The sequence below is a fragment of the Rhopilema esculentum genome, chromosome 7 (assembly GCF_057945365.1).
Source record: "Rhopilema esculentum isolate cy_ngs chromosome 7, ASM5794536v1, whole genome shotgun sequence".
Classification (NCBI taxonomy): domain Eukaryota; kingdom Metazoa; phylum Cnidaria; class Scyphozoa; order Rhizostomeae; family Rhizostomatidae; genus Rhopilema; species Rhopilema esculentum.
Genome location: NC_142821.1, coordinates 9,574,105 through 9,586,305, shown reverse-complemented (window position 1 = coordinate 9,586,305; position 12,201 = coordinate 9,574,105).

Below are 12,201 nucleotides of genomic sequence, written 5' to 3'. Positions count from 1 at the left end.
TCAACCGACGTCATCCTATCATTGTTTACATTGTTATCTTTTTGATCATAATAAAAATCATTTTGGTCATTATTCATTCAGGATTATAGCCGAAAAAATCCTGCTGAAACTTTCATAATTTCAGTTACAGACTCCAGAAAGGTTGTCAACCTTCCTCCGGCTTATAGAATATTACTATAAAACCTAACTCGTACCTAATTGTTAAACAAAGGGCGTGGTGAGAAAATCGGGGTACTCAACTAGTCATGATCCCCTCTCTTTGCAACTCTGTCTTTCCACAAAATTTTTAATAACTTGTAGTTCGATTTCAATTATGAATATTTTTGAGACAGATTGAGTGTTGTATGCTTATATCAATTAATAACAAAAGCGCGTCTTAATTTAAGTATTTGAATTATTAAAAGTTATTAACAACCTGAATTTTTTGAACACCAAAAGGCGATAAAATTTCTTTAACCTCCTACCTTCCTTCGGCTATTGGCCGTGGGGCGGGATTATTTTACTGACTCAGTGTGCTTTGTCACATGAAGTTGATATGGGGGTGCTAGTAGCTGATTAACTAATCCCTGGTGCTACGATAGCTTTATAGATTGGTATAGATTTTGCAAGTCTCTAAACGCCAGGAAGTCAATGCTAACCAGTTGTACGGGTTCGGTATTGGCTCATGCTGTCCGATTTATTTCCGAACTTCTTTAGTTTAGTTATTTCTATGTGACAAAAGTGGAGCCAATGTTTTCATCGTTCCCATACCTATATCGTCCTTATTTTCAGCAAATGATATTGTATCGTCCTCAGGAATCTTGCGATATCTACTCTGACGTCAGCAAGGGTATATTCTTATTTGCGCTTTTTTGTTTTGACTGTATCACATATTGTAGTTCGGCATACTCGGCCACTCACATGATTTGAAGAATTTATTATCTCGCTCTTCTGCGATAATAAAGACATTTTAACCTGTTAAAGTATTCTTTTACCTGTTATTAAGTAAATGCTTTTTTGAAATGACATTAAGGCGCAGATACTTGGTTATTAAAAAGTAAATTAAAATTCAATATTGAAGTTAAGTCTTATGGTAGGCAAAGTAGGAAGTATTTGCTAGTGACAACAAGTGATTATGCCCGTGGCAAGATTAAGGTTAATCTGAAAAATTTTATTAGAGTCGTCCACTCAAGAATTATTAGCCTGGAGGAAGTAATGTAATTCTTAAAGCAAATATCATTAGCCTACCATCTAATATCGAACTGCTTAAGGCTGAACTTGGTAAATAAAGATACGCAAAGAAGGTGTACGCTGTAAGATTCGCAAGAAGGTTCACGTTTGGTTACTATTTGTTGTGCGAAATTGCACTTTGGAGCTGTGCTTAAAGTATCGTTTGACTCTGTTCCTATCAAATATACTTAGACATCTTAAAATCATTTTAATCTGAATTTCGAAACTTCCTTCCAGAGGTCTCTTTGTACCTCTATTAGAGCCCTGCTATCATTTTTTGTCATTTAAAAACCCCAGTTTTGTGCAACTGGACCCATAGTTAACTGACACGAATGTCGAAGGGTGGGGGTTTTTATACGTCATACTTCTTCAGGCGTTTTCCTCGAGATAACGGTACTTTTACAATATGACAATGCATGCATTTTCATATGTCTTTGCTTTGAAATTCGTTGTCAAATGTCTCCATTTTCAATCGTCGTTTTCAACGGAAAGTGATTTTACAGTCGGCTCCGCTTATAATCACCCTGCTAAAAGTCACACTACCTGTTACAGTAACAAAAAATTAGACTCAAATATGGAGTACTACTCAATTAAGCTCCACTTACAGTCACACTTCGTTTTGCAGTCGCAAATTTTCAAGCAACATTTGGTGTGACTATAACGGGAGTCTATTGTGTTTATTTTTTACGCTAGTGAAGGACAGTGCTGTTTTACACAAGAGCCGTGTAAAGCTCTGTTGCATGTGCCGCGGAGTTGCAGCTCTAAAATGTCCTGTTCTATACACCAAATCGTGAACCACTATGCATATACGGCATCGAGCAGTTAACAGTTAAAATAAAGTTTTTTCTAAAGGTTTTACTCATGTAATCAAGATTTTAGTTTCTTTCACTCCCATTTGGGGCTCTGCCTACGTGTATTACAGCATTGTATTTGGTTTGCTAAGTAGAATAAATAAGGCAAAATTCTTCTATTTATGTGAACATCTTAAGCCATAACTCAAATAAGCAATAATTTTCCATTTTTATATTAATGCGATTGTCTATCCAATTTGGATATTTATAACCACAAGGAAATGTTTTGCGCAAATCTTGAATCAAAGTATGTGCTATTTCAGTTTTCTCTCTTATTTTTAGCTCGTTGCCTTCATGGTTATTTACAGCCGATCAGTACGGCGATCTTAATTTAGATTTGTTACTGTTTTTAAACATTTCCGATCAGTCGCGCATCATGGATTTCCATATGATCTCCGTCATTAGTCGCAGCATCTCCACGAAAACATATCGTTTCGCAGCTAAAAGGAAAAGAGGTTACTGAAAAAAACCTCATTATTCCAATGTTATTGTGAGTTGCCGCTTACAGTGCCCCACACTCCGTATGCTCACATAAGGCCCATTTTCTTTGTCAACTTTCTTGACATAATGGCTCTTATTATTCGTGTCGCTATGCAGTACTACTTTTCAAAAGGATGTAAATCCTTCTTGAGAAAACACTTTCGAGAGAACGCTTTTACCTGTATTTTAAACTGGTGGATGAGAAAAGGAATTTTAGTTCTTTTTGGCTGGGGACTATGGCAATGCGTTCCAGATTTGCTGCCAAAAACTGCAAATGACTGTTCGCAAGAGAGTTAAGAAACTCTAAAAAACAGACCTTGCAATACCTATGTTGAGAACTGGCAATGGCCAGAAATCCTTTGCGTATCGTGGGGCCAGTCTCTGGAACAGTCTCGATTTTGACACAAAAATGGCTCCCTCAATCAATGCCTTCAGGTCCAAACTCAAGGAAAAATAATCATGATGTCAGTGATGTCAAATCATGATGTCAGGCAATGATGTCAAAATTTTTCGGACAGGAAAAAAGTCAGTTGAAATTCATTTCACAAAATAGAGTTTTTGCGATATTTGGTTCAACATTATTATGATAATTTTCTTTGCGAAATCTCGCTGTCCTCTCAGTTTTCGTAGCTGTGATGAGGCCATGGACGGGTAAAACATTAAATGCCTTAACATGAAGCTTGGTGAGAAGTCACTGTGCACAATGTGGCGCATATCATTGAGGAAATTCCAACAACCTACGCATTTTTTTATCTGAAATGTTGACGTTTTACAGAAATGATAATTTTTCGATGACCTGGTAGCAAATTTCGTATAGGTATGCGTAGAATTCATCTTATTTGAGACATATGGAAAACCGATTACGGTGCTAATCCGCACAAAATCGTCGCACGGCTCTGTTTAGGCCAGCGCGGCTGGACCGCATACCCTCCAAAGCAGCCAGGCAGTTTTTATTAAGAGTAAGGAATTCGCCCAAATAAGAAACACATTTGCAGGCTATTTCCAGTCTAGTATCGGGACGGTTACAAATCATTGCACTCCCAACAAAAGCCACACGATTTATAGCATTTTGCCAAAACAACGCGCGTGTAAACGACATGGGAGCGCATTGCATATGCAAAAACCAAACCTTCGATGATGGTAAAGAGAGCAACAGGTCTTTTAGCAAAAGATGCAAACTTGTCGAAATTGGATCGTTAAAAATCTGAAAATTGACAACAGTTGTATGCATGTCAATGCCAAAACTTGAGGATTAAATGGAAAACAAGCCTTACTGTTCACTACAAGGGGCAAAATCGTTCGATAGTTCTAAATGTAGAGCATTGTCTTTCACATTTTCACACCCTCGTGTGTAGGTGACAAATCCAGTGATATGCAGATCTCAATTACACCTCATTTTATTGAGACTGCTGGCTACCAGCTTAACGAGATGTCTTATCAAGCTCAATTGTCCGTCTTAAGTTGTTTGAGGCAGCAAATTTGAAATGCTTTGATCCCCCTCCCCTCCCCCTTGGCGCAGAAGTATTTCTTTGCAATCTGCACGAGTATAATACGTGTATACGTGTCATTTTTACGTGTCATTTATACTTGTATAATACTTGTGCTTTTTCAAAAGATTCTTCTTTCATATTGAAAAAAACATTACTGCCTAGCGACACGAGTGACAAGAGCCTTCCAAGTCATCTTTCAAGAAAAGTATTTTGTACAATATACTAGAAGTAGCAAATTGCGCAGATTTTTAAATTATGCTTTACTGCTTCCTTAGCAATGGAGTTTTATGATAATTAATACCACTCAAAGTCAAATTTTCACAACAGTTATATCTCTTGCTCTTGTGTTTGCGTCACATACCAAAGCAGAAAATATCTTTTCTTGCATTGCTGCTCCCTGTGTCAGCGGTTGATCACTGAATATATGCGCTGCCAGGGGGTCATAAATCCTCCGTCGCTTCGCACATGATGTTCGGTTTGTGACTTGGTTAGTTCAAAGGTCAAAAGGGGATTCTCCGAGCTGCTAAATTGGCATTGCAGTTATACTCAAATGTGAAAGACTGACGAGAATTATTGGCCATACCGGACATCCTCGTGCATTATTGACATTGTTTGGTCTTTACAAACGTTTTTAACTGAGGGTTTTTTATAGGACATTGAAGCTCAAAGGAAAAATTTAAGAATAATAGCCAATCTTGGGTTTTTGTAAGCAAAGAAGAAAATCTTGACTTTCAGGCAATATTGTTAAGGGTACACTCGTCAAGCTTGTATTGAGAATAGCAATATTTTTAAAGATTATTGAGGACCAAGAATTCTTAAGATATTCTATGAAATTAGGTGTGCATCAGATAAGTGTGGAGAAAGGATGAAAAGTGGAAGAATAGAAAATGAAGAATTACAAAAAAATGATTCTGCCAGTGATTATGTGCTGAAGGGTAGGGAAGAAGGGTCCACAGTAGATGGAGAAATGGTTCACGAGAACAAGCGATTCTTTGACTGCAATATTGCATTTTTAAATACCGATTACCATCTATATGTTTATTTTATTAAAGCATGTATTATAGATCTAATGCTAGCATTGTTCATGGAAAGGAGCATGATGGAACCCCAAAGCATTGTTGTTCCATTATTACCAACAAGACCATTAGTGGTGATAAACTCAGGCAAGTGAATCTCCGGAAGAGTTGCCAGGAAAAAGCTTTAGAGAATTATATAGTAAAGAAATATTCTAATGGTTTGTAATGGGCAGATAGAGTACTTTATGGTGCTTCACGTGCTGTTGCCAAATTGGATGCATTCACTTCAGTTGATAAATTTTGTTAGATGTTTATGATTGGAGTTTCGTTACGTTCTCCAATTGATCAACCAAGATATTTGCATTAAAAGCGTGAACTGTCTGTTTTACTGTCAAGGGTATTTGACTTGTTCTTTAGAAACGAAAGCGTGTTAAAAGAAAAGGAGTGCAAACCTAAAAAAATATAATACACATCCCATTCTTCTCATTGAATCTTTTTGCACTAAAGACTGCCCTATTGATTGCCATCTTATTTACTTAACCACTTGACCTTTCTTTAGATTTTTCAGTGGCCACGCCCTTCATCTTTACTTTGCAAAACACTGCAGATATTCATTGTCTAGACGATAAGAAGTGTTGCTTATAATCTGCCACACGATCTACTACAAAGTCTGTTCAAATCCTAATCTATTTATTAAGGCACACAGTTGCAGTAGGATGAACCCGCCTCTTGTGTGATTAGGGGAGGAGTGAGGTCACAGGTTGTGGTGATTGCTGTTAAGCACGAAATAGCATACCCTATCACAAGCACAGTCAGCTCCTAACCACACTGAGCAATGCAGTGTCTTCAGACTATTTCGCTTACACAAACTTCTTCTTTTTCTATTCTAATGTTGTGACGCTGCTGCCATGAATGAACGTAGAATCTTTGCAACTACATGCGTATGTTCCTGTCTCAGTGATTCTGGATATTCAGTTTAGTTCTCAACACTGCAAAAAATAGCATATCGATACACGTTTTCAAATGTAGGCTTTGGAAAAATGCAAGCAAAAAGGAGTTGAGGGCACAAGACTATAGTCAATATTCATATTTATTATATACATTATAATCACAACTTATGGTGATGTTTTTAGAAATACGATAAACCCCAGATACTGTGCCTTGCCTAAGAACATACCAATATCTGTCATCCACTGTAATTAAAAGGAAAGGGCTGAGCAAATTTTCAAATCTGTCATTTCTGTCGCATCTCATGTTATCGAGGGTACACCATGGCCATCGAAGCATTTCAAAGTAATTGTACAGGGGACAGTGGGAGTTTAATTTTAGGGGCTAAATCTCATTTTTTTCCAAAAGCCCCAAGAAAGTAACAGAAATCCAAAAGGTTCCAATAAATTTGGAGCTTTTAGAGGGGGGGGGGGCTGTACTCTTTATCCCAGGCCATTCCGCCTGTGGACCACGGAAAGAAGGGGTGTTTCCAACTATTCGGGACACATCCCCATTTCTAACGTTCCTGGAGTATGTTATTGGTTTATTTACTGGAGTACGCCACAATAATTTTTTCATATTTTAATTTCAAATTTATCTTATCCAAAAACTATAATAATCTTCTTCGAGGACATTTCACGCCGTTTTCTCATATTTTCTAATAAACACTGTCTCTCAGATTGTTAACAAGCTCCTTCCTAACTACTTCACTTTTAAAAACAGAAATCACGTTGTACCATGCGTTAACAAAATCTGAAATTAAATTAATTTTATGAAGAGCAAAGGGAACAGTGGTGATTTTGTCTGTTAACGAGAAACTTTTTAATGATTTGTTTCTTCTCGCTTTCTATTGTTCTGTTGCTATTCCTTTATTTCCCATTTTTGCTGGTATTTTATTTCGTGAGTTTTGTTGAAATTCAGCCTGCCTTCTTTGTCATATTGTTCTTATTTTTGGGCAGACTCAGCCTGATGTTTTTATAAAGGTTGCACTTGTAAAAGACATGACTGGGGGTCATACGTTGGTGTAGAGCCAGGGTATTCAGAACAACCATGTTGCTGTAAATGTCGGCTAGGGTGGGTAAACTCGAGCAAGAACCATACCTTAGAGGGGCAGGCTTTATAACAAGGAAAACAGATATTTTACAAAGAGATATATTTGGACTAAATCAAGCTCACGGAATTATGAATATGCCAAATTTTCAAAATATCATTTGGAAAAACTGTAGCCAAAGTTGTTGTCAAAATTTTCATTTAGGGGGGGGGGGGGGCGCAGCCCTCTACGTGGCTGATTTAGAAACTGGCGCTGCCCCATAATTTGCAAGGGTGTATGGTCGGTTGTTGTTGCTGTTATCAATCATTGCGATCAATCTTTGCCATGTCATCCTGCAACTTCGACTGAACTATCTAAAGGGCTGTTATAGTAAAAAATTCAAAAGGAAAATTTGCTCGGTTTTGGGAAAATGAGGCTCTTTAACTTAGGCCTTTTTTCGATCACTAATATTTAGTATTATTTGCAATCACTGTGCCAAATTAGTTTTTTATTTTTATGTTTGTTTTTAATAAATTGATAAAACATATCCTGTTATTGAGTTCAGCTCGTTTTTTCTTCCTTTTTTCGGCAATCGAAGAGGTTTTCTCTATGGGGTTTGCTATCAGCGGAAACTTTATTCACAATCCGACACGTCAATCTGCTCTTCCGAGATTGGTATTGTTCAGTTGACATTTAGCCAGATTCGCAAATTCATTTTATGTATGTTTAATAAATCTGGATATCCTTTGAGTGTACAAATATGTGCATACCTATTGGCAAGGAGTGAATGATCGATGGTTAGGCAACATGCAATAATACTTAAGTTTAAATTGGGAAAATTAAGGAGGAGCTCAAGTTGTTTGTGTAACAGCTAATCCATCGCAAGTGTGAAATCGTATTTGGAAACGGAACGCAGATTCCTTTGCGATTAAGAGCTTATGGCTTTATAAACCAAAGCAGCTAATAAAAACATTTGTCCATACAGATAATTTATATAAATCAGTCCAATTTCCTTTCATGAAACAAATATTGGTGGAAAGATATTGCCTTATGTGTAGAAAACGCCGCCCTCCCATTGCAAAGCAACGTGTTTTCTATGGCTCGTACATATTTTTTAACCGCTAATTTAAATCTTATGTGTGGGTTATAAGACATTATTATCAGGAAAAGTTTCGGGTCATGCCTTTTGCAATGTTAGATAACCCAGACCACCACGGATAAGCTTCCTACTAATGCATTACAGAGGCGCAATTTATGGCCTAAGAGTGTTTTCTCAGTTGATGTAAATCAACTTGCTACTTAATGCTAATAATCAAACAGACTACAGAATTTAATTTACGTTTTAAAGAAGTTTCTCAACCAATAAGCAGTACAAAGTGCAATTAACTGTCAAACAATTTCAGTCATAGGGTTAAGTAGTTAGAAAATACTTTGAAGTATGGTTCAAATTTCCCAGCTAATGTTTCATAAAACTCTATCTCAAGGACAAGTAGACGAATTTTCTTATTTTTTACCCTTTTGAAAATATAGATTCTTCATTTCTTGAATTTTGTGCTAAAGATTCTTTAAGGTACGAACTATTAGGTTAAATTGTCAAGGTTTGGATATTTTCTTTTTTGGTGTAGCACCATATTCATCATGTTTGGTCTTTCAAAAGGATGCGATGATCGTCTAGATTTACGTTGAATTTCTGAGATTTTTTTAACTGTTTCAAGACATTGCGAAAGTTGTGAAAAGAGGGTGGGCGGCTATAGCTGAATAAAACGAGAATTCATAATGGTTCATTTCTTAATCATTTATGCATCTGACAAAAGGTGGGGGCTAAAGCCCCTCCAGCCTTTCTGCTCCAAATGACATCAAAATTTAGAAACTTTAGGAAGCAGTTGTACTAAAAAATTGCTGCAGCGTTAGGTAGCTTTAGTGCTCAATGTTTACTAAAGAAAAATGAGTGTACTTTGAGATATTCTCATTTCTATTAAAAGATTGTTTTAGCTGTTTTCAAGAGTTAAGCTAGTACCCAATCCTCTCCCCCTTCATTCATAACATTCATAACATGATTTGTTTGGCGGTGGCTTTTGCTCCACAGACTCCACACACCTTTCCTGCCTTGCCCATCGCTATTGCCATTTTAGTATTTTCGCCGACGTTTCTTGTTATTGTTAGCTGTGTGTCGATTGTGACTCATTCTTCAGCACCAACAGTGAATGTTTGTTTCATCAGAGCACCTGCCTTTGACCGCGATTTCCACAGGAAATGTCCTTTCAAAATGTCGAGTACAAGTGTTTTCCTACAAACACCAATCTTTCCAATAGTTAAGGGCTGCTGGGGTGATTCTCTGACCATTACTAACAAAACTACAAGATATTTTAACTGCCTCGTTTCAGATATGATCATTTTCTTCAAAGTGCTATTCCTTTTGGTTTTTCTTTTGGTTACAAAACAGTTTTTCTTGTTCATATTGATTGTGTCTCGTGTGTGTTTCTTTTCAAACCTTTATAGTTGCATTGGACAAATAAAAAAGCAGTTTTCTCACTTTTTCATGTCTCAAGGAACGTGTTCATGTAGATGTTGTTGTTGTAGTACAAATCAATTGTCAGGTACAAACCTTTTGAAAAAATGAATTTTATACAAATACTGAGACTTGAAATTTGTGATATTTAAGATCTTTTTAAGAATAATATCCAGGAGAGAATTTCATCAAAAATTCAGGAGAGATTTCGTCAAAAGCGCACATCAAGCTTATATTGTCCCTGTATGTTTTGGTTGCTTAAAAATTTTCATGATAAAGAAAGTCAACGGCAAATTTTTTATTGATTCTTTCTTAATTTACACGTTTTTCCGCTTAAGAATGACGAGGGACTCCCGGGGGGGGGGTACTTGTTCCTGTGTTCCCTTTGAGAAAACAACCAAGGTTCTCGTTTTCCCTTTAAAAAATAAAATAAAAGCTTCCTTCTTCCCTTAAAATCCTCCCATGTTCCTAGAGGAAAATTCAAGTTGTTCCCGTGTTCCTGTACCATTTGTTGCTATGTTCCCTTGTTTAAAGCTCAGAATCATACAATTTTTAGAATAATAAAGCTCAGCCTAGAATTAAATTTCTTTTATAAAGAGTAGCTACTCTACTATAAAGAGAAATTCGCAGTCGTCTAATCAAACAACGAGCGTTACCCCTAGGGGGCAGCTCTTCTTTGTGCCAAGCCCGCTTGTTTCAGGACAAAAGAAGCAAAGGGAACCCTTAGGAATGTATGACGCATCCTTCATGAATTTGCTACTTCCCTTAAAGAAAATGCTTCACATGGTTTGCAAAACATCCTTATCTTTTATTCTTGTTGCATTACTAATATCATAGGAAGCTCCCATTCATTGACGCATTATTTTTAAACTTTTCTACTTGAACCCATTCATTTTCTGACCATTCTTTTCTCCCCTCTTCCTATGCCCATTTGCGTGCATCCTCATCTTTAGTCGCCAGTCGTGTAAATTTGAATCGATTCTATTTTTGTTGTTATTATGATAACGGTGCTAGTTTGAGAAACATCCAAATTCTATTATGCCACAACTTACAAAAACATCAATATCCTTTACGAAGATTTCCGAAATGTCGTTTATTGGTTTAAGTGGTCAAAGATTATGGCTTTCAGTAATTGGTCTCGAGTAGAAAAAAGCGATCTATATCATAAATAACAAACTTGTTTTCCCAAACATTTTTTGTTCTGGTCGGGTTGCCTTCACTGGATTCAGCTCTATTTTAAGGTTTCTGTGCTTGGATAGACACGAAAGGAAACATTGCATGATTACTCTGCCGAGAATTAGCAGCGTCTTATGCAAAACCTTGTTTTTTATCCCAACTTTATTAATCGCATGTACATATAAGAGGGTTAATTAGCCCTAATGGTGTTGGGAAAATTCGTGTGGTCCCTTTACAAACGAGCTGTCATTTTTCTTCTTTGATCTAATAGCATCGAATCTTGTTAAATCAGGGAAATCTTTCGAGGATTTCTGTTCTATCATACATGATAAGTTCATTGAATTCATGATTCCTATCTTGAAAAGGTCAGACGATTCCTATGAACGAGGATGGACAGTGTCAAAGCTCATTACTGTTTCCTCGACTTATTTTGTTCATGGTAATGATAAATCTCTCACACTTTTTGTGGTTCCGGCAGCAAAACTTTGTAGCCCTTGGCTATGACTGTGTTGTGACTTGGGTGGGACATAGGTGTATACCACAGAGAGAAACATGTCTTCGAATCAGAATATATATGTATATATATATATTGGGGCTATATATGTATATGTATATATATAAATATATATTTACTTGCAATATAGATTTAATCGCAGAAATAACACATTGTTGGTACCGGTTTTATCTGATTGTGCAGAATTGGCTGAAGATTCTGCATGATCAGATGAAACCGGTGCCAACAATGTGTTATTTCTGCGATTGAATCTATATTGCAAGTATATATCAAATGCTTTTTGCGGAATATCAACATAAATCTATATATATTTATATATGATTATATGTAATTATGTTTACTCAAGAGAGAGAGAACTTCTCTCCATGCCTCGTGCTCCTAGCTCTCCATTTCTCACCATTTGTCTCAGAGCCCTGGACCCGAATGGAGCTTTTCTGTCTCCTTCGCAATAGCCTGTATCAAAGTTTATTATCTATGAAATCAAAGAGACAAGTCGCTGTTTAAGATGACACAATTTCTAGTGAGGTCTTACCCTGGGTCTGAACAACGTTGCGAAATTTAATTTGCTCGGTCTGAGTCACAAAACGAGCAATTTTCAAACTGGTAAACCTTGAAATTCTGTTTTTTTCAGTGGTGAAAAGGTTTTTCACACTCTTTTTGCCAGATCAATTTTAGAAAAACACGAGCTCCAAATTTGATCGAACATGGAGGACAAATTAAGAACTGTTAAAGCTGGGGTACATTTGAGATGTAAGAACATTTTCTTTAAAAAACACGTCTTTCGAGGAGAGTAGCAATAAATGCAACTAAGAAGCATTAACTGAGTATAAGTGAACGCCTATTTTGTCGGGACTATTTTTAAAGAGGTTTATACACTAAAAAAGTGCTTTAAGAAATTTCTAGCTCTACCCAGCATTCACAGTATACTACGAAAAAGTG